Here is an 18954-nt window from a genome sequence, read left to right as displayed (position 1 = left end):
AATATAATCACATTTTCTATTACATTATCTTCTGGCATACCATTTTTGACTGAGCTGGTATTTAATTAGGAAATTATTTAGGTATTTTAAAAAGCATTGTTGTTGTTTTTTAATACACTGGTTTAAATGAGGGCTCTTATCAAGAAATAAAATTTCAACTCTCAAAATAATAGGCTTAATTTTGATGAGAAAGTGAGCCTTGTGGCCCAATAGTATAATGCAGGGGTAGGCAATCTGGTGCCAAACAGATGTTTTGGACTACAATCCTAACCCTTGGCCATGCTTTCTGGGGCTGATGTGAATTGTAGTCCATAAAAACTGGAGGGCACCAGATTGGCTACCCCCGCATTATATCATCAGGCCACAAGGACCTCTGGTTTAATGTATAACATACAGGCCTGATACTCATAAAAAAAACTAAAAAATGTACTGAAACTGGAGTTGGAGCTGTGCCAGATAATAGTGGGTGTCTAATCCAAGTGTTCCACACTTCGTTGTTTTACCTTTCGAAGTTCTATTTTAGTTTTCCAGTCTTTTTATTTGCATTTGGTGCACTTTACTCATGAGCCAATGATTGCATCTGGAGAGGAGATGGAGAGAGGGCATGAAGACTGAGGTAGCCTTCTGACTGCTAACCTTCCATTCCAGATATTGGAGACTCCTCTGAAGGGACTTGATGTGGTGGACACTTCTCCTTCACTTCTTTAGGGAGTGACTGACCATCGCCTGTATCGAGCAGTGCACCGAAAGGCAGTGTAGACAGTGGCTGAGGAAGTGGCAAGGCGGTCTGTAACTGTACAGTCTGTGGCTGCAGCAAAATTGGCAACACATTCTGCTGCTGGATCATCTGTGGTTGCTGGACAGATGGTAAAGCAGGTTGAATCTTTTTTTGCTGAACTGGCAGTACTAATGGTGCCAAAGGGCAAGGAGTGACTGGTTGGTCTGGAGGTCTTAACACTGCAGGCAATGGATGTTGATGGTACACACTTTCTCCCCAACAGGGAGGATCACGATGGCAAGGGCAGTACTGGCTGTACAGCTCATTTACAGTAGTCAACCCAATCCTGTACCACATGTCCCATGACAAATGCCCATCCAACTTTGAGAATGGGGATCTGGATCTTTCCCGGTATTGGCTTCCCTTGCAAAAACTAGGAGCATGACCTCTAGTAGTAGAGACACACAACCACACCGACTCTGGCGAGCATGGGTGCCATTCACAGCCTGTAAGGGACTGGTTCTGTCAGAGACAGGTCCTGGATCTTACCCTCTGACATAAATGTTATTGGAATGGGTTCTCCCCTTTGCCTTGGCTGTACTGTCGGAATGGGTGAAAATAGCATTGGTGGAGCAGCAGGTAAGGTTGTCGGGTCAGCCAACTGTATCCGAGTAGAAGGCACTGGTGGAGCAGAGGGAGATGCGGCCAGTATGGACAGCCACTGTTGATCCCGAGAGGTCTGTACTGAGGCGACCAGAATGGCTGGCTCTTCATCTTGTGTCAGGGCGCTGGCCAACAGAGCCTGTATGGACCGATCACAGTTACAAGGTGCTTGCACAGGGTCAGAGGGATCTCAGAGGACCAATGCCTGATCCCGAGCAGGGTGATGCGACTCCTTAGAAGTATTTCTCTTCTTTTTTGAGTGTGATGAAGACAGATTGGCCTGCTTAAAGCCTTTCACCTTTTTTGTTAGTCTTTTCACCAGCATAAGCATCAGAGATTGGCCTGGAGTAGGGAGATCTTGTGTACTCGGGGAAGTACGATGCTGAGGGGATGACACCCCCAAAACTGGAGCAGGCTCCTGCGTGGCAAGTGGATTGTGTAAGGGCGAGATTGGAGGATTTGCCATACCTTTAGGCTCCTCGCCAGATTCCAGCACCAGTTTCCAAAGTGCAGCTTTCAGCCAGGCTTTACCATGAGGCCTCAAGAACGTGCCCCTTCACCAAGGCAGAACAGGCAGAGAGAGTGCCTGTCTGAGGGTGGCAGTTTTGCCACACAGTGGGTGCATTTTTGAAAGGGGGCCCTGAGGGCCATACGCTCATGAGGGTGATTGCAAAAGTCATGAAAAAAATCTTTATACTTTATATCAAGAAAGAAGAAAACCTCAGCTTTTTGTAAAAAAAAAATGCTTTGAAACAGCTAAATGACAGGAGAGCTTTCCCTACAAGGCGCACATAATGGGGTTCGAAAGAGAACCGAGGGAATAAGCAGAACCCACTATAGACATGTGCACTAGGACAGTGGGGGAGGGGTTCCTGCCAAAATTTCCTCAGCCATAGAAGCTTCCCGAATTGAAGCTTTGTGCAGGCGCAGAGCCCATATATTTGGTGCACAGAGACCACAAAGAAAAAGAGTAAATAATTGACTTGGACTCGACATGTGAAAGACATAATGATGAAATAACAGCTGTAAAGAGATGTGCAAGTTAAAAATGAGTGGGCACAAAAACAAATTATTTTATTTATTTACTGAATTCCTTAATCGCCCATCTGGCCGGTCACCTGGCCACTCTGGGCGACGTACAATAATACAAACAGTTTAAAAACAATAAAATTACACATTAAAACATCATTTTCTAAAATTTCCCCATCCCATCCCAAATGCCTGCCTGAACAACCACGTTTTCAATGCGTGGCAGAAGCTCATTAAAGAGGGGGCATGACGGAAGTTCCCTAGGGAGGGAGTTCCACAGAGTGGGGCCACCACAGAGAAGGCCCTCTCCCTTGTCCTCAGCAGCCTAGCTGTCCTGACAGAGAGAAGGCCATCCGAGGCTGATCTTGTTGAGCAGCCTGTCTGGTGTTGCTGGAGGCACTCCTTAAGATAGGCTGGGCCAGAACCGGATAGGGCTTTAAAGGTCAAAACCAACACCTTGAATTTGGCCCGGAAAACAACTGGTAACCAGTGCAACTCCTTCAGCACTGGAGTGATGTGATCACGCCGGCGGCTGCCTTTAATCAGGCAAGCCGCTGCATTCTGTACCAGCTGCAGTTTCCGAACCGTCTTCAAGGGTAACCCCACGTAGAGTGCATTACAGTAGTCTAGACGAGAGGAGACCAGAGCATATACTACTGATGGGAACAGATGGTCAGGAAGGTAGGGGCACAGCTGCCATATCAAATGGAGTTGGTACAGCGCTGTCTGGCTCACAGCTGACACCTGAGCCTCCACGGACAGCTGGGAATCCAAAATGACCCCCAGGCTGCAGTCCTGGTGTTTCAATGGTAGCCGTACCCCATTAAACACCAGGTCAACATCCCCCAACCTCCTCTTGTCTCCCACCAAAAGTACCTCGGTCTTGTCAGGGTTCAGCTTCAGCTTATTCCTCCCCATCCAGCCACTCACTGTCCCCAGATGTTTGGACAGGGATTCTACAGACAACCTTGGTGAAGATTTAAAAGAGAGGTAGGGCTGCGTGCCATCCACATATTGATGTCACTGCACCCCAAACCTCCTGATGATAGCCCCCAGCGGCTTCACATAGATGTTAAATAGGATGGAAGCCCTGTGGCACCCCACAAGTGAGCAGCCATGGGTCCGAAACCTCCTCTCCCAATGCTACCCTCTGGTATCTGCCGGAGAGGAAGGACTGGAACCACCGTAATATATTGTCTCCAATGCCCAACCCCTCCAGGCGGTCCAGGAGGATACCATAGTCAGCGGTATCAAAAGCCGCTGAGAGGTCGAGGAGGAGAAGGAAGGAGCATTCGCCCCTGTCCAGAGCCCTCCTCATATCATCCACCAAGGCGACCAAGGACGTTTCTGTCCCACGCCCGGGCCTGAAGCCCGATTGAAATGGATCTAGATAATCGGCTTCTTCCAAGTGTGCCTTCAACTGCATCGCCACCAGCTGCTCAATCACCTTGCCCCAAAATGGCAGATTCAAAACTGGGCGAAAGTTGTTCAGAACTTGGGGATCCAAGGAGGGCTTTTTTAAAAGTGGTCTTGTCACTGGCTGCTTGAGAGCTGATGGCATCACTCCCTCCTCAAGGGAGGCATTCACCACCGCCCTGATCCCCTCACCCAGTCTATCTCTGCAGCCCATAATGAGCCAAGATGGGCAAGGATCAAGTAAGCAGGTGGTCGGCCTTACAAATGAAAGCACCTTGTCCACTTCGTCAGAAGGAAGAGGCTGGAACCGATCCCACAAAAGAAGCTAGAACCAATCCCACCGCCTCTTGCTTGCTAACTGTATCCAAGCACATGGAATAACACTCCTAATCAGATCAATTTTATCCATGAAGTGCCTTGCCAAGGCCTCACAGGAGGCCTTAGAATGCTCTGGCGGTTCCGGAGCAGCCAGACCAACCAGGCTCTGGACCATTTGGAACAGCCTCCTGGGACAGCACTCTGCAGACGCGATAGAGGCAGCATAATATTCCCTTTTTGCTGCCTTCACTGTAACATGATAGGCTGAAGATACAGCTCTAGCCTGTGTCTGATCGTCTTTGGAGCAAGACTTCCGCCACCGGCGCTCTAGCCGTGTCTCACCTCCTTGTTTCAGAGCTCGTAACCGCAGATTGAGCCATGGTGCAGTACAATTTATTTATTTATTTATTTATTTAATTTATTAATCGCCCATCTGACTGGTCACCCAGCCACTCTGGGCGATGTACAACCCACCATAAAACAATTTAAAACAATAAAATTTTACCATAATTTTTTTTTTTTAAATACCCTAACCCACCCCAAATGCCTGCCTGAACAACCACGTTTTTAATGCACGACGGAAGCTCATTAAAGAGGGGGCATGATGGAGTTCCCTAGGGAGGGAGTTCCACAGAGTGGGGGCCACCACAGAGAAGGCCCTCTCCCTCGTCCCCACCAGTCTAGCTGTACTGCGAGCTCATATTACGCCAGTACTTTTCCAGCTGCACTGGCTGCCAGTCAATTTCCGGGCCCGATTCAAAGTGCTGGTGTTAACATTCAAAGCCCTTAACGGCTTGGGGCCAGGTTACTTGAAGGATCGCCTCCTCCCATATGTGCCTGCCCAGACCTTAAGATCATCATCAGCGGCCCTTCTCCATGAGCCCCTGCCAAAGGAAGTGAGGCGGGTGGCTACTAGGAGGAGGGCTTTTTCTGTTGTGGCACCCCGGCTCTGGAATGAGCTCCCTAGTGAGGTTCGCCTGGCGCCTACATTGTACTCCTTTCAGCGCCAGGTGAAGACCTTTTTATTTTCCCAGGCATTTTAGCTTTCTAAATTTTTATCTTTGCTGTTTTAAATCTGTATTTTAAACTCCTGTACTGCTGCTAGGTTTTATTGTGGTTGTATTGTTATATTGTGGTTTTAATGTTCTATATATTTTAAATTGTTTTATTGTGTGTTGTTTGGTTTTAGTTTTTGTGAACCGCCCAGAGAGCTTCGGCTATTGGGTGGTATAGAAATGAAATAAATAAATAAATACTGGCTGATGGGACAGAGAGAAGGCCATCTGAGGCTGATCTTGTTAAGCGGCCTGTCTGGTGTTGCTGGAGGCACTCCTTAAGATAGGCTGGGCCGGAACCATATAGGGTTTTAAAGGTCAAAACCAACACCTTGAATTTGGCCCGGAAAACAACTGGTAACCAGTGCAACTCCTTCAGCACTGGAGTGATGTGATCTCGCCGGTGGCTGCCTTTAATCAGGCGAGCCGCCGCGTTCTGTACCAGCTGCAGCTTCCGAACCGTCTTCAAGGGTAACCCCACGTAGAGCGCATTACAGTAGTCTAAATGAGAGGAGACCAGGGCATGTACTACCGATGGAAGCAGATGGTCGGGAAGGAAGGGGCGCAGCCGCCGTATCAGATGGAGTTGATACAGCGCTGTCCGGCTCACAGCTGACACCTGAGCCTCCATGGACAGCTGGGAGTCCAAAATGACCCCCAGGCTGCGGACCTGGTCTTTCAAGGGTAGCCGTACCCCATTCAACACCAGGTCAACATCCCCCAGCCTCCTCTTGTCTCCCACCAAAAGTACCTCGGTCTTGTCAGGGTTCAGCTTCAGCTTATTCCTCCCCATCCAGCCACTCACCGTCTCCAGACATTTGGACAGGGATTCTACGGCCAACCTTGGTGAAGATTTGAATGAGAGGTACAGCTGCGTGTCATCCGCATATTGATGACACCGCACCCCAAACCTCCTGATGATAGCCCCCAGTGGCTTCACATAGATGTTAAATAGCATCGGGGAGAGGATGGAACCCTGTGGCACCCCACAAGTAAGTGGCCACGGGTCCGAAACCTCCTCTCCCAGTGCTACCCTCTGGTACCTGCTGGAGAGGAAGGACCGGAACCACCACAATACAGTGTCTCCAATGCCCAACCCCTCCAGGCGGTCCAGGAGGATACCGTGGTCAACGGTATCAAAAGCCGCTGAGAGGTCGAGGAGAACAAGGAAGGAGCATTCACCCCTATCCAGAGCTCTCCTCATATCATCCACCAAGGCGACCAAGGCCGTTTCTGTCCCATGCCCAGGCCTGAAGCCCGACTGAAATGGGTCTAGATAATCAGTTTCTTCCAAGTGTGCCTTCAACTGCACCGCCACCACCCGCTCAATCACCTTGCCCAAAAATGGCAGATTTGAGACTGGGCGAAAGTTGTTCAGAACTTGAGGATCCAAGGAGGGCTTCTTTAAGAGCGGTCTTATCACTGCCTCCTTGAGGGCTGATGGCATCACTCCCTCCTCAAGGGAGGCGTTCACCACCGCCTTGATCCCCTCACCCAGTCTCTCTCTGCAGCTCATAATGAGCCAAGATGGGCAAGGATCAAGTAAGCAGGTGGTCGGCCTTACAGAAGAAAGCACCTTGTCCACTTCATCAGGAGGAAGAAGCTGGAACCGATCCCACAAAACCGGTTTGCCACAGGCCGCCTCTTGCTCACTAACTGTATCCACAGTGTGCAGAGTAACACACCTAATCTGATCAATTTTATCTGCAAAGTGCCTTGCCAAAGCCTCACAGGAGGCCTTAGAATGCTCCAGTGGTTCCGGAGCCACAGGACCGACCAGGCTCCGGACCACTTGGAACAGCCTCCTGGGGCAGCACTCTGCAGACACGATGGAGGCAGCATAATATTCCTTTTTTGCTGCCTTCACCGCCACGTACAAGCTCTGTTCAGGGGGAGAGGGCATTTTGGAGCCACCCGATCTAATGCTCCAATGATTGCAGCATTCCACCCACCCTCCAGGGTCTTGACTGAGTGGCAGTTTGCGTGCTCCAGAGAATTCCCAAGCACATTCAGGAATCCATTCAGATTCATAAGATGCCTGGGGCGGACCATTTTAATGGGTCCTCCACCCCTCGCAGGGGCTGTGGAATCGAGAAGTCCAATGTCACCAAATAGTGATCTGACCATGTGGTGGATATACCCCCGACTTCCAGATCACTCCCCGCTTCTCCAGAAACAAACACAAGATCTAACGCATGACCGGCTACATGGGTGGGCCCAGTTGGAATAGGGTGCAGCTCCCAGGAAGCCATGGTCTCCATGAAGTCCCGAGGTGCCCCCATGAGGATGGCCTCTGAATGTACACTGAAGTCCCCCAACACCAATAAGTTAGGGGACTGTACACGCACATCAGAGACCACCTCAAGCACCTCGGCCAGGGAGTCAGTCATGCAGCGGGGTACATGAGCATATTATTATTTTAGAGCAGTAAATTCTTTATCAGTAGTCAAATAGAAAATTTAAGTGAAGGAGGGAATTAAATATGGTGAATATATATAGGCATGGGTGTGGGGCAGGAGAAACCAGAGGGAGAGGTTGTACCCCCTAAGGTGCCACAGCAAGGTATGGGTGGTGTTAATCTAAGCCATCCCATTTCAGAAGTGGGTAGAACTTTGCATATGCCTACATGGTTTATGTTTAATCTAAATGTCTTGATGGAAGGTTCAAAGCACTACACGGAGAGAGAAATACAGGGTAAACATAGAAGCATTAGAAACGCGATTGAGTATGGCTGCAAAAGAAGATGTTAAAATATATACACTTAACATTAGAGGACTACTAGGTGACCTTATTAAAAGAAGGCAAATTGTTAATTATATAAGAGAAGCACGCACTGAAGTTCTGTAAACTGCCCAGAGAGCTTTGGCCATTGGCTGTTGTAGAAATGCAATAGATAAATAAATAAATAAAGCTTCAGGAGACTCATCATAGCAAAAGAGAAGAAAGATTAATAAAACATGATTATGGGCAACATTATTCTGCCCCAGGAAACTCTTAAGTCAAGAGGAGTAGCAATAATTTTTTCAATTGTATTCCCATTTCAAAAAAGAGAAAATAGCTAGAGATCCACAAGGATGTTACATTTGTGTAGAGGGGCAGTATGGGAATAAAACATTTACATTTGCTTCTATTTATGCACCAAATAAGAAACAAATTAAAACTTTAAGGTGTATTTAAAAATGAAATAATTTTAAACAAGGAGAAATTGTAATGGGGGAGATTTAAACTGGATTCATACAGATGTTTTGGATAAGAGAAGTAATAAAACAGGAAGAGGAAAATACGGGAAAAGACACAGGTGAAACTGTTACAAGAATTTGAGCTCACAGATGCCTGGAGAATAGATAACCCACTGTAGACAGACTGTACATATTATTCACATAGACACAATATGTATTCCAGAACAGGTTTTATTTTAACATCAGCTCACTTGATGCAAATCACTGGAAAAGCACAGATTGGTATAATGAAAGTTATCTGACCATGCAGCAATGTGGTTAGATTTGAATAATGTTGGACAGCAACCCACTACTTACATGAGATTTAATACCATTCTATTAACTAAATTAGAATCTAGAAAAAGAATACAGGAAGGTGTACAGAATTATTTTAAAGAAAATATAACTGAGGGAATGCCTATTACATGCAATATGGGATGAATTAAAACTCATGGTAAAAGGTAAATGTGTATAAGAGATGTCTACACTGAAAAATTAAAATTGCAGACAGAAATAAGAGAATTAGAAATAAAACATAAAACAAGAAAAAAGGATATATAGAAATTTTCCAATTAAAAGGAAAGAGAGATGACTGAATTTGACTCTATTACAACAAAACTATTTATATTAAACAGAATCATTATGGATTTGGTAACAGTCCAAAATTGTTAGCAAACACTTTGCAAAAACACACAAATAGGAACAAAGTATCAACAATAGAATATAATAATACTATAATACTTGAGAGTGGTTTGCTACATATTTTGAAAAATTATACTCTTCAGATAATCAATTTGAAAAAAAATAGAATATTTACCAAAAATATTCTAGAGTTCAAGAATGAGCATAGAGAAATATTAAATAACCCCATTGAAAGCAAAGACATAGAAAATATGATAAATTAAAAAACAGAAAGTCCCCAGGTATAGATGGCTATAGAGCAGAATTTTATAAACCATTTAGGGTGCAATTCTATGCATGTTTAAACAGAAAAAAGTCCTACAACTCCCTACAATATGCTGGCTGAGTGTTGCACGATTTTTTTCTGCCTAAACATGTATAGAATTGTACCCTTAAAGATTTATTATTGCTGTATATGACAGTATTATTTGATCAGATAATGAAAGGGGAGCAACCACCACATTCATGGGAAGACGCAAGGATCATGGTGATCTTAAAATCAGGCAAGCAAATAGCTCAGTTAGATTCTTACCAGCATTATTCAATCAGGATGCAAAATGGTTAACAGCAGTCTTTGTGCCTCGATTAAGCATTATAATAAAATAATATGTCTTCCTAGACCAAATGGAATTTGTATCTCAAAGACAAATAGCTGACCCCAATACATAGAGTACTTAATGCCATTCATATAGGTAAAAACAAAGAGATGCCATTAGCAATCTGATCCACTGATATGCAGAAAGCATTTGACCATTTGGAATGGGGATTAATATTTAAATATAGGGTCATATTTTTTGAAAGTGATACAGCTGATTTATCTAAAAGGGATGGTGAGAGTAGATTTGATACAAGAAAATTTCTTCTCAAAAAAAGAAAACAGGGCTGCCACCTCTGCTGTTTGTTCTCTCCCTAGGATCTCTGGCAATTGTTGGCAATGTAAGAAATAATAACAATATGCTTAGAAATAAATGGCCAACAACATAAGATCAGCATGTTTGCTAATGCTGTTGTAATACTTACCACAAATCCCAAAGAAACCTTGCCAGAATTAATGAGAGAAATCAATGGGTATGGGGCGGTGGCAGGATTGTGTACCCAGGAGTCATTGTTTCAAAGTATTTAAGTAAATTCCAGCAGTTAACTCTACATCCAGTGATCAGGTAAATAAGAAAGGAGATCAAAAGATGTCCTCCCACACCTGCAGGAATTCAACAGATAGCCGCAGGTGTAGATAATGGAGAGAATAGCATGAAGACACAGTGTGATTTTTGAATGGAAATTGAAGGCTAATATAATGTGACAGAAAGCTCTGTCTCATTGGCTGCTGCTGAGAATTCTAAAAAATCTTAGTTCCAGAAAGAATGTTTAATTCTGGGACTCAGAATTATTATTACTATTATTAATTTGATTATTAATTGATTAAAAATTGACCATAATTATCTTAATGGTCTTGACAAGGAAACAACATTTGCTCCTTAAAACCTCCCAAGATAACACTAGCAAGCCTCAAATTCAAAAATCAATAAAGGATTTTTTTTATCCCATTGATTCAAGGTGCTCCTACGGAGGAAAGCTTAGAAGAAGCAGGGATTTGGGCAGGTGCTCTGGAGGAAGGGGACCCAGAGGACTTTTCTATTTTTCATGAGAACTCTCAGGAAACCAGTACATTGTCTCAGCACCTGCCCCAGATAGAGTCCCCACCATATCACATCACTCCTTCAAATGATGATGGGAAGACACAAGGATGGCTCCTCTGCTCCTGATTCTGAACAGCCAGATGCTGAGCTCCAATATTCTAATAGCTCAGCTGAGTCTAATATAAGTCCCTTATCCCTTTTAGGGGACCATTGGTTTTGACAGCTGCACTTGTTGAACAAATCTTCAGTGGAATAAACCAACTGAAACAAAAAGTATCTGGACTTGGAGCCACTATCTCCGTTGTATGTGGACTGATAGAATCTGGTATAATGACATTCCCCCCCCACACACACACACACACATACACATTTTTCAAATATGGAGGAGGATATAGGTGAGCGAACAAATTGCAGAAAGACCTCTGCAAGTTGTGGAGATCTTTTACAATCTTCAACTCAGACTGAAAGTAATTCGCCACCTGCAAACACCTTTAATGATGTGCTGTCTCCAACAGCTGTTGCTCTACCCAGGGAAAGGCAAGGAAATTATGTCTGGTTAGAGAAAGCCACGAATGCAGACAGCTCCTTGGATGATAACATTACCAGTCAATTGCTGGAGAAGACCATGGGGACTTTGGATGAACTCAGCGAATACTCAAAAAGGTCCTTAGATTCCTTAGATGGCAAGGAATCGTATGGATGTATTCTAAAGATACATCCATGCAAAACAAACTTCTAGACAACCCAGCTGTTCTTCTATTCCTCCCTACCACTGGAAGCAACCCAGAATCAAGTTCTCCAGAGCCAGAAAAGAAACCCTCAATCTTAATTTTTCATAACTGGAGAGTAAAGAACTCAAAGGGCCCCTTCATTGGCAAGCAAGCACTATTAAGAAACCTGTACTGTTTTTCGGGAGTTAATCTAGAATGGGAAGAAGTTGTGCTGTTAAATGTATATTATTCAAATGGATTGGCTTTAGCAACCCATGTTTGCTTGAAAGTCTGGGAAATGTTGTCATATTCCAAATCACATAACTTACTGATAGAAATTGGCCCCTTTCAACCTGTGCCTTTATTAGCCTCTACTTGTTTTAGTGGAAAGTCTCTAAACTCAGCCCCAAAGCCCCCTCTGAAATCTAAGGAGGTTCTTAGATCTATAACTCAGGACCCCAGGGAGGGGAGGAGGAACTCCTCATTGACTTATCCTAACAACATACCAATCCGGAATCCTTGTATGAGACCCCTAAGATTCTCAAACAGCCTGCATGAGCAAGGAAACTTGGAAAGCAAACAGCCATTGAATCAAAGAAATGGACCAGGTAGTATACATGGAAGTCCAAAATTAAGGGCCCCACCTGAGCGTCTACTCACAAAGAAAGACAGTCAGTGACTTACGTATTTAAAATCTAAAGACACAGGCATTACCCAGGAAGATTTCTCTTTATCAAACCACTTTACCCTACTTAGCTTACTAAACAACTGACCAGGCCCATCAGGTATTTCTCATCCAAATTCCATCCTTCAGATACTTTCTTGGAATGTAGCAGGATGGAGAAATAAACTTGTAGCCTTTAAATTTTTGAAATGCATCTAAACTTTTGATATTATCGCCATACAGGAAACATACAGGCTATTGGAGGCTAATTCTGTTCTTGTACAGGGTTATAAATCTTTAGAAGTTCCAGCATTTAAAGGCCAGAAATTTGGTCAGGGAAGTGGAGGGCTCACACTATTAGTTTCAACTGATTTGGATATGGAAGTAGTGAACCTGGATTCATCCAGGCTGCTCTCCTCAATAATTCCCACATAGGCAGATTTATCTGCTTAAATTTCTATATCCCCCTCATTATACCCTCCTATTGAGAGATGGCTGGAACAAACTGGATGAGACTTTATATAATATATAATCAAATTATCCAGAAGCAATGCTCATTTTATGTGGGGATTTTAATGCCTGGACGGGCACTGATTGTCAAACTCTGGGAAAGGTAATGAAATTGAATATTGAGAAGTTTCTACTCAGAAATGGTCATCACAGGACAAAAGGTCAATAAGGCCAGTCAGGCACTGTTTCATGTAGTATCTAAATATCAGCTATTTCCTGTAAATGGAAGCCCCAAGGATAATTCTAAGGGTTACTATACCTACTTATCACACATCGGTGCCAGCATGGTGGACTATATACAGTCAGGGCCAGAAATATTGGAACAAGGATAACTGTTTTGGCAGTTGGCCTCTGTACACCACCACATTGAAACTGAAAGGAAACACACCCAGATGGGAGCAAAGTCAGGACTTTCAGCTGTAATACAAGGGGTTTGACAAAAGTGGGGCACTAACCATTCAGGAAGGGCAGCCAGTGGCATACACACACACCCATCGTTGGTGGCTCATAAGTAATGGAGTGAATGGCTGATAAGGAGCTGCATGGCCAGGTGTGGCCTGTTTCCTGGGTACCACATGACCAATCAAACAGATAAAAGGCCTGGAGATGGTTCTGAGCGTTACTTTTGCATTTGGTAGCTGTTCACTGGAACCCCCAACATGAGGACCAAAGAGGTGTCCATGTGAATGAAGGAGGCCATCATTAGGCTGAGGAAACAAAATAAACCCATCAGAAAGATAGCAAAAACATTGGGAGTGGCCAACACAACAGTATGGAACGTCCTGAAAAAGAAGGAATTAACTGGCAAGCTCAGCAACAGCAAAATGCCTGGAAGACCATGGAAGAGAACTAAAGTGGATGACTGCAGAATTCTGCTCATGGTGAAGAGGAACCCTTTCACAACATCTAGCCAGGTCAAGAACACTCTTGAGGAGGTAGCCATGTCATTGTCAACATCTACAGTCAAGACATGGCTTTATGAATGTAAATACAGAGGCTTCACAACAAGGTGCAAACCACTGGTAACGCTCAAGAACAGACAGGCCAGATTAGCCTTTGCTAGCAAACACCTAAAAAAGCCTGCCCAGTTCTGGAATAAGATTCTTTGGACTGATGAAACCAAGATTAACTTGTACCAGAATGATGGGAAGAGAAAAGTATGGAGAAGGAAAGGAACAGCTCCTGATCCAAAGCATACCACATCATCTGTCAAACATGGTGGAGGCAGTGTTATGGGATGGGCATGTATGGCTGCCAATGGAACCGGGTTACTGGTGTTTATTGATGACCCGACTGCTGATAAAAGCAGAAGAATGAATTCTGAAGTGTATAGGGCTATACTTTCTGCTCAGATTCAGCCGAATGCTGCCAAACCGATAGGGTGCCGCTTCATATTGCAGATGGATAATAACCCAAAACATACAGCAAAAGCTACCCAAGAGTTTCTCCAGGCAAAGAAGTGGGATGTTCTTCAATGGCCAAATCAGTCACCTGATCTCAACCCAATAGAGCATGCTTTTCACGTACTGAAGGCAAGACTGAAGGCAGAAAGACCCACAAACAAGCAGCAGCTGAAGGCAGCTGCAGTAAAGGCCTGGCAAAGCATCTCAAGGGAGGAAACTCAGCATTTGGTCATGTCCATGGGTTCCAGACTTCAGGCAGTCATTGACTGCAAAGGATTTTCATCCAGGTATTAAAGGCGATCCTTAAGTTCGAAATGATGTTGGTTTGTTCCATTACTTATGAGCTACCAATGATGGGTGTGTGTGTATGCCACTGGCTAAATGGTTAGTGCCCCACTTTTGTCACACCCCTTGCATTACAGCTGAAAGTCCTGACTTCGCTCCCATCTGGGTGTGTTTCCTTTCAACTTCAATGTGGTGGTGTACAGAGGCCAACTACCAAAACAGTTATCCTTGTTCCAATATTTCTGGCCCTGACTGTATTAGTCTCCACGTCTCTTTGGAACCACGTTCTACTTCTAAGGATAGAAAATAGAACTGAAAGTGGCCATGTGCCCCTCATATTGTTGGTGTCACTGCCCACTTGTCATCTTACAATGTGCCCTAACCTGGTGGAAGGTGCTCTTGTTGGTGGGAAACGTCTTAAATGGTCAATTAAGATGGATGAGGAAATTGGCTTTGTTCTCCAAAGTGAGAACATAGGTTACATAGTTTTTCACTTTGGAGAATAGAGCCAATTTCCTCATCCATCTTAACTGACCATTTAAAACATTTCCCACCAACAACAGTACCTTCCACCAGGTTAGGGCGCATTGTAATATGACAAGTGGGCAGTGACACCAACAATATGAGGGGCACATGGTCACTTTCAGTTCTATTTTCTATCCTTAGAAGTAGAACGTGGTTCCAAAGTGAGCTCCACCAGGAAATAGCCCTCGCTTTAAGACCCCATGTAACAACTGCCTGTACCCGAAAAAGAAATTTCCAACCACTTACCTGGTATGATGAGTGTTGGAATGCAAAAAAGATGCTTTCCAAACAGATCAGGACAGCTAGGCTAGCCGGATCTGGGGAAGCCAACTTAGCCATCCTAGCTCAATGACAGAGTTATAAAAACCTATTCAAACAGATGAAAGCAGCATTCTGTGAGAGGGAATGGGTGGCCTTATGCCAGGTGATGATAGATAAGAACGAGGCCAGGTTTTGGAGACTTGTGACAGCTGGTGAAGGGAACGGGAGATTCGCACAAGAGGCACTAATCTCCCCCAATGAATGGGTCCTGCTTTTTAGCAAAATTTTGGGGAATTCTTCAAATGAAGATTCTGCTACCCCACCCTCCCTACAAATCAGCTTCTTCCCCAGTGGCAATCAGTGACTATAGAGGAGGTGCTGGAAGATATTGCAGCACTAAGTAAAGGGAAAGCACCAGGTGGAGATGTATAAGATAACCCTGAATGGTGGGCTCCTATACTTGCCAAACTTTTCACATATATCAATACAACAGGCATTTTACCCCCTGGCTGGTCCTCTAGTGTGATTATTCCTATATTTAAAAAAGGAAATATCCATGACCCAAACAATTATAGACCAATAAGCCTTTTGAATGTAGTTTCAAAATTATACTCCAAATACTTACTATGGAAATTAATGGCTTGGGAAGAAACAAATAAGGTAATTAATGAAGCACAAGCGGGTTTTCGTAAAGGCCGCAGCACAATAGATCAATGCTTCTTCCTTTACCATTTAATAAAAAAAAACATACAAGGACCCTTGAAAATTTTTTACCCAGCCTTCATTGATTTAACTTCTGCATCTGGCTTAGTAAATAGGGCCCGTCTATGGGGGAAGCCTGCTGATTCCAACATTGATGCAAGACTTCTTTGGTTACTTAAAAGCACTCCATCACAAAAACATCTCCCAGGTAAGAGTGGGATTAAATGGCCACCTTACAGAAAACATTAAAGTGGTCCAGGGAGTCCGGCAAGGTTGTATTTTGGCTCCTTTCTTATTCAACTTATTTGTCAATAACATAGTGCAAGAAATGGAATCTCCTACCCTTCCCCCCCCCAACTCTTGACTCAAACAAGGTCCCAGTTCTGATGTATGCAGACAATGTAGTTCTTCTGTAACTTAACCGGATAGGTTTCAGATGCATGCTAGTTAAGTTAAGCGCCTTCTGTAGAAATGAGTATCTCAGTATCAACTACTCTAAAACCAAGATAGTGGTCTTTGGGAAAGGAAACAAAAAGCACAAATGGACAACGGATGGCCATCCCATTGAGCAATGTAGCTCATTCAAATATCTGGGCATCCATTTTAATGAAAGAATTAACTGGAAAACACACTATGCTGCAATTACATTGACAGTATCCAGTTCCATACTACAGATCTTAAAATTCTTATTCTCCAAGGGTGGTCAACTAGTAGAGCCTGTTCTAAAAATATTTGTTGGGCAAGTAGTTGCTCAAATGTGCTACAGAGCTGAGATTTGGGGTGAAGGGAATATTGCCCCACTGGAAACACTCCAAAATGGTTTTATAAGGAAAATACTTGGTCCACCCCCAAGCACTCCAGCAGCTCTGTTGAGAGCAGAGTCTGGTCTGCCCTCCATCGAATCTAGAGTTAACAAAAGTATGATATGATATTGGTGTAGACTGAATGAAATGGTGGATTCTAGACTCCCTAAGAAATGTTGGTATGAACAACTGAGACAGGGGAGATGGACGAAGACCAGTCAGATAAGAATGAACCTGTACTCAATCTCCATAGGCTCTGCAGCTATGCCCGGCTTTCAGCCCAGCCTTAATCAAGAAATTGAAAAAGTCCACCAATCCCATGATAGGGAGATTATAGACAACAATCGTTCCTCACGATGGTTTGCTGCCATAAAAAAAGACCACCAGTTGTCTAGGTACCTAACAACTATTACCTATCCACTCTTGAGGAAGGCCTTTACAGAGCTAAGATTCCAACAGATGCCTTCTGCTTATTTGGATGGCAGGTACTCTCACATCCCTGTTAATCAGATACTCTGTATATGTGGGAATGGCTGTGTGGAGGATTTAGTACACTATTTAATGTGTTGTCTACTGTATACCTGTCCTAGAGAATGCTTCTTGTCTCACCTTGTGTCACAATGTAGCAGATGGCCACTTCAGAATTTAATAATCTATCTACTATCTGAGGAACAGGAATATGTCTCCCATCAAGTTGCTTTGTATGCAATTGCAGCAAAGAAAATTAGAACCCTGAAGGAGATGGCAGCAGTCGGTAAGGGAGAAGCTGTGGGTAGATATGGAACCAATGGGAAAAGATTAACTACTACCTGAATAAATTTTATTTGGAAGGGGAAAATGGGGGAAATGAAATAGGGAGACAATCCCTTTTTATACACCTCATTAAAAATTGGGAAGAAATAGGAAAATAAATTAATCCTGGAAATATATGCATTGCTCCCATTTTTGTAGCATCCAAATTTTGTTCATGTAGAGCAATATGCAAAGTGGAAACAAAAAGGGTTCTATAGAATAAGAGATTTCTATGAAAACAAAACCCCTCCCACTGTAGCAAATTAAGAGGAAAAGTTTCAGAGAACGCAAATGAACTGGATTCTCCTTCATCAAAAATACTGACATTCTGAATCCACTAATAAGACAAACTATGACCAGAAATATGACAAAAAGTGAAGGTATTATTATTATTGGAACGTGTGGTCAATACAAAAGGATTAGCCTCTAAAATTTATTCACATGTTATTGAAATAAACACAAATATGTGAGATTGATTGAAAATAATATGGGAAGATGATATTGGGATAACAGAGCAAAATGGATGACTCAATCCAAGAAAACTATATCAACAATCTTTAGACTTTTAAAATTCTTACACTGATGATATATGATGCCGGTGCTTCTTGCAGGAATAGCAAACACAAACAATACAAAATGTTGGAGACATTTTAAACAGCACAGTTTATACATTCATATGTGGTGGTCCTGTCCTGTCATGTTACAGTTTTGGAACATGATATTCACCACAATGGCAAATATTACACATCTTACATCAGCACTGGCTCTATTAACAATTTGGGAAGAACGAAATGCAAAAGGGACATCTAAGGAATTCATCGTGTTCATGCTGATGGCAGCTCACAGGGTAATAGGTACAAGCTGGAAAACTGCAGAACTTCTAACACTGAGGTCTTGGTACCTGAAGCCGAGGCAAATAACCATGGCAGAAAATCTAACTTACCAACTAAAATTAACAAAAGGCAAAGTCAAAATATCTGATTTTATAAAATATGGCATGATTTTATTGTATGTACAAATCAGGAACATTTGCAGCAATATTTGTCAAAGCATTTCCTCAGATTATAAAAAAAGAATCTAAATATAATTTGTTATTCTGAACAACCATAAAGGAAAACCTCCAAGCAGCCAATCGATTCCACCTATATTTTGTCTGTAAAATAAAGGGAAGGGGGAATCCTAAATGTACTATCCTCTGTCAACAACTAGATTTAAATTTGATGTGTTTGCTTGTTTGTCACTGTAAGTAAAAAATATTAAAAATTATAAAAATGTACTGAAATCCACTACTGTATATGACTCCGCTATCTCACTCTAGACTAACATTTGAGGACTTCTACTGAGGTTTCAGTTCAGACATGACAACAGCTAAGAGACAATTATTTATTTACTTATTTCTGGCAATAACTAAAGAAACTTACAAACCATGTCATAATAATCAACAATGCAACAACAATTAAAATGATCCAAACACAGTCACAATAAAATATTAATGGCAGTATTCTGTAATAAAAATCCGTTTAGAAAAACAATAGCCCCAAAATGTCTGCTGAAATGAACAATG

The 18954-nt window shown here is 43.2% G+C and overlaps 1 protein-coding gene across 1 annotated transcript in view; it reads right to left on the bottom strand.

The window, feature by feature from the left end:
- TANC2 (tetratricopeptide repeat, ankyrin repeat and coiled-coil containing 2) overlaps positions 1 to 18954 on the bottom strand; it is a 529014-nt gene that overhangs the window by 282540 nt on the left and 227520 nt on the right. The window lies entirely within an intron of this gene.

Source organism: Heloderma suspectum, chromosome 5, assembly GCF_057233095.1.
Source record: "Heloderma suspectum isolate Gila_16-S chromosome 5, 16-S_ref, whole genome shotgun sequence".
NCBI lineage: Eukaryota > Metazoa > Chordata > Lepidosauria > Squamata > Helodermatidae > Heloderma > Heloderma suspectum.
This window is presented reverse-complemented; position numbering and strand designations above follow the sequence as displayed.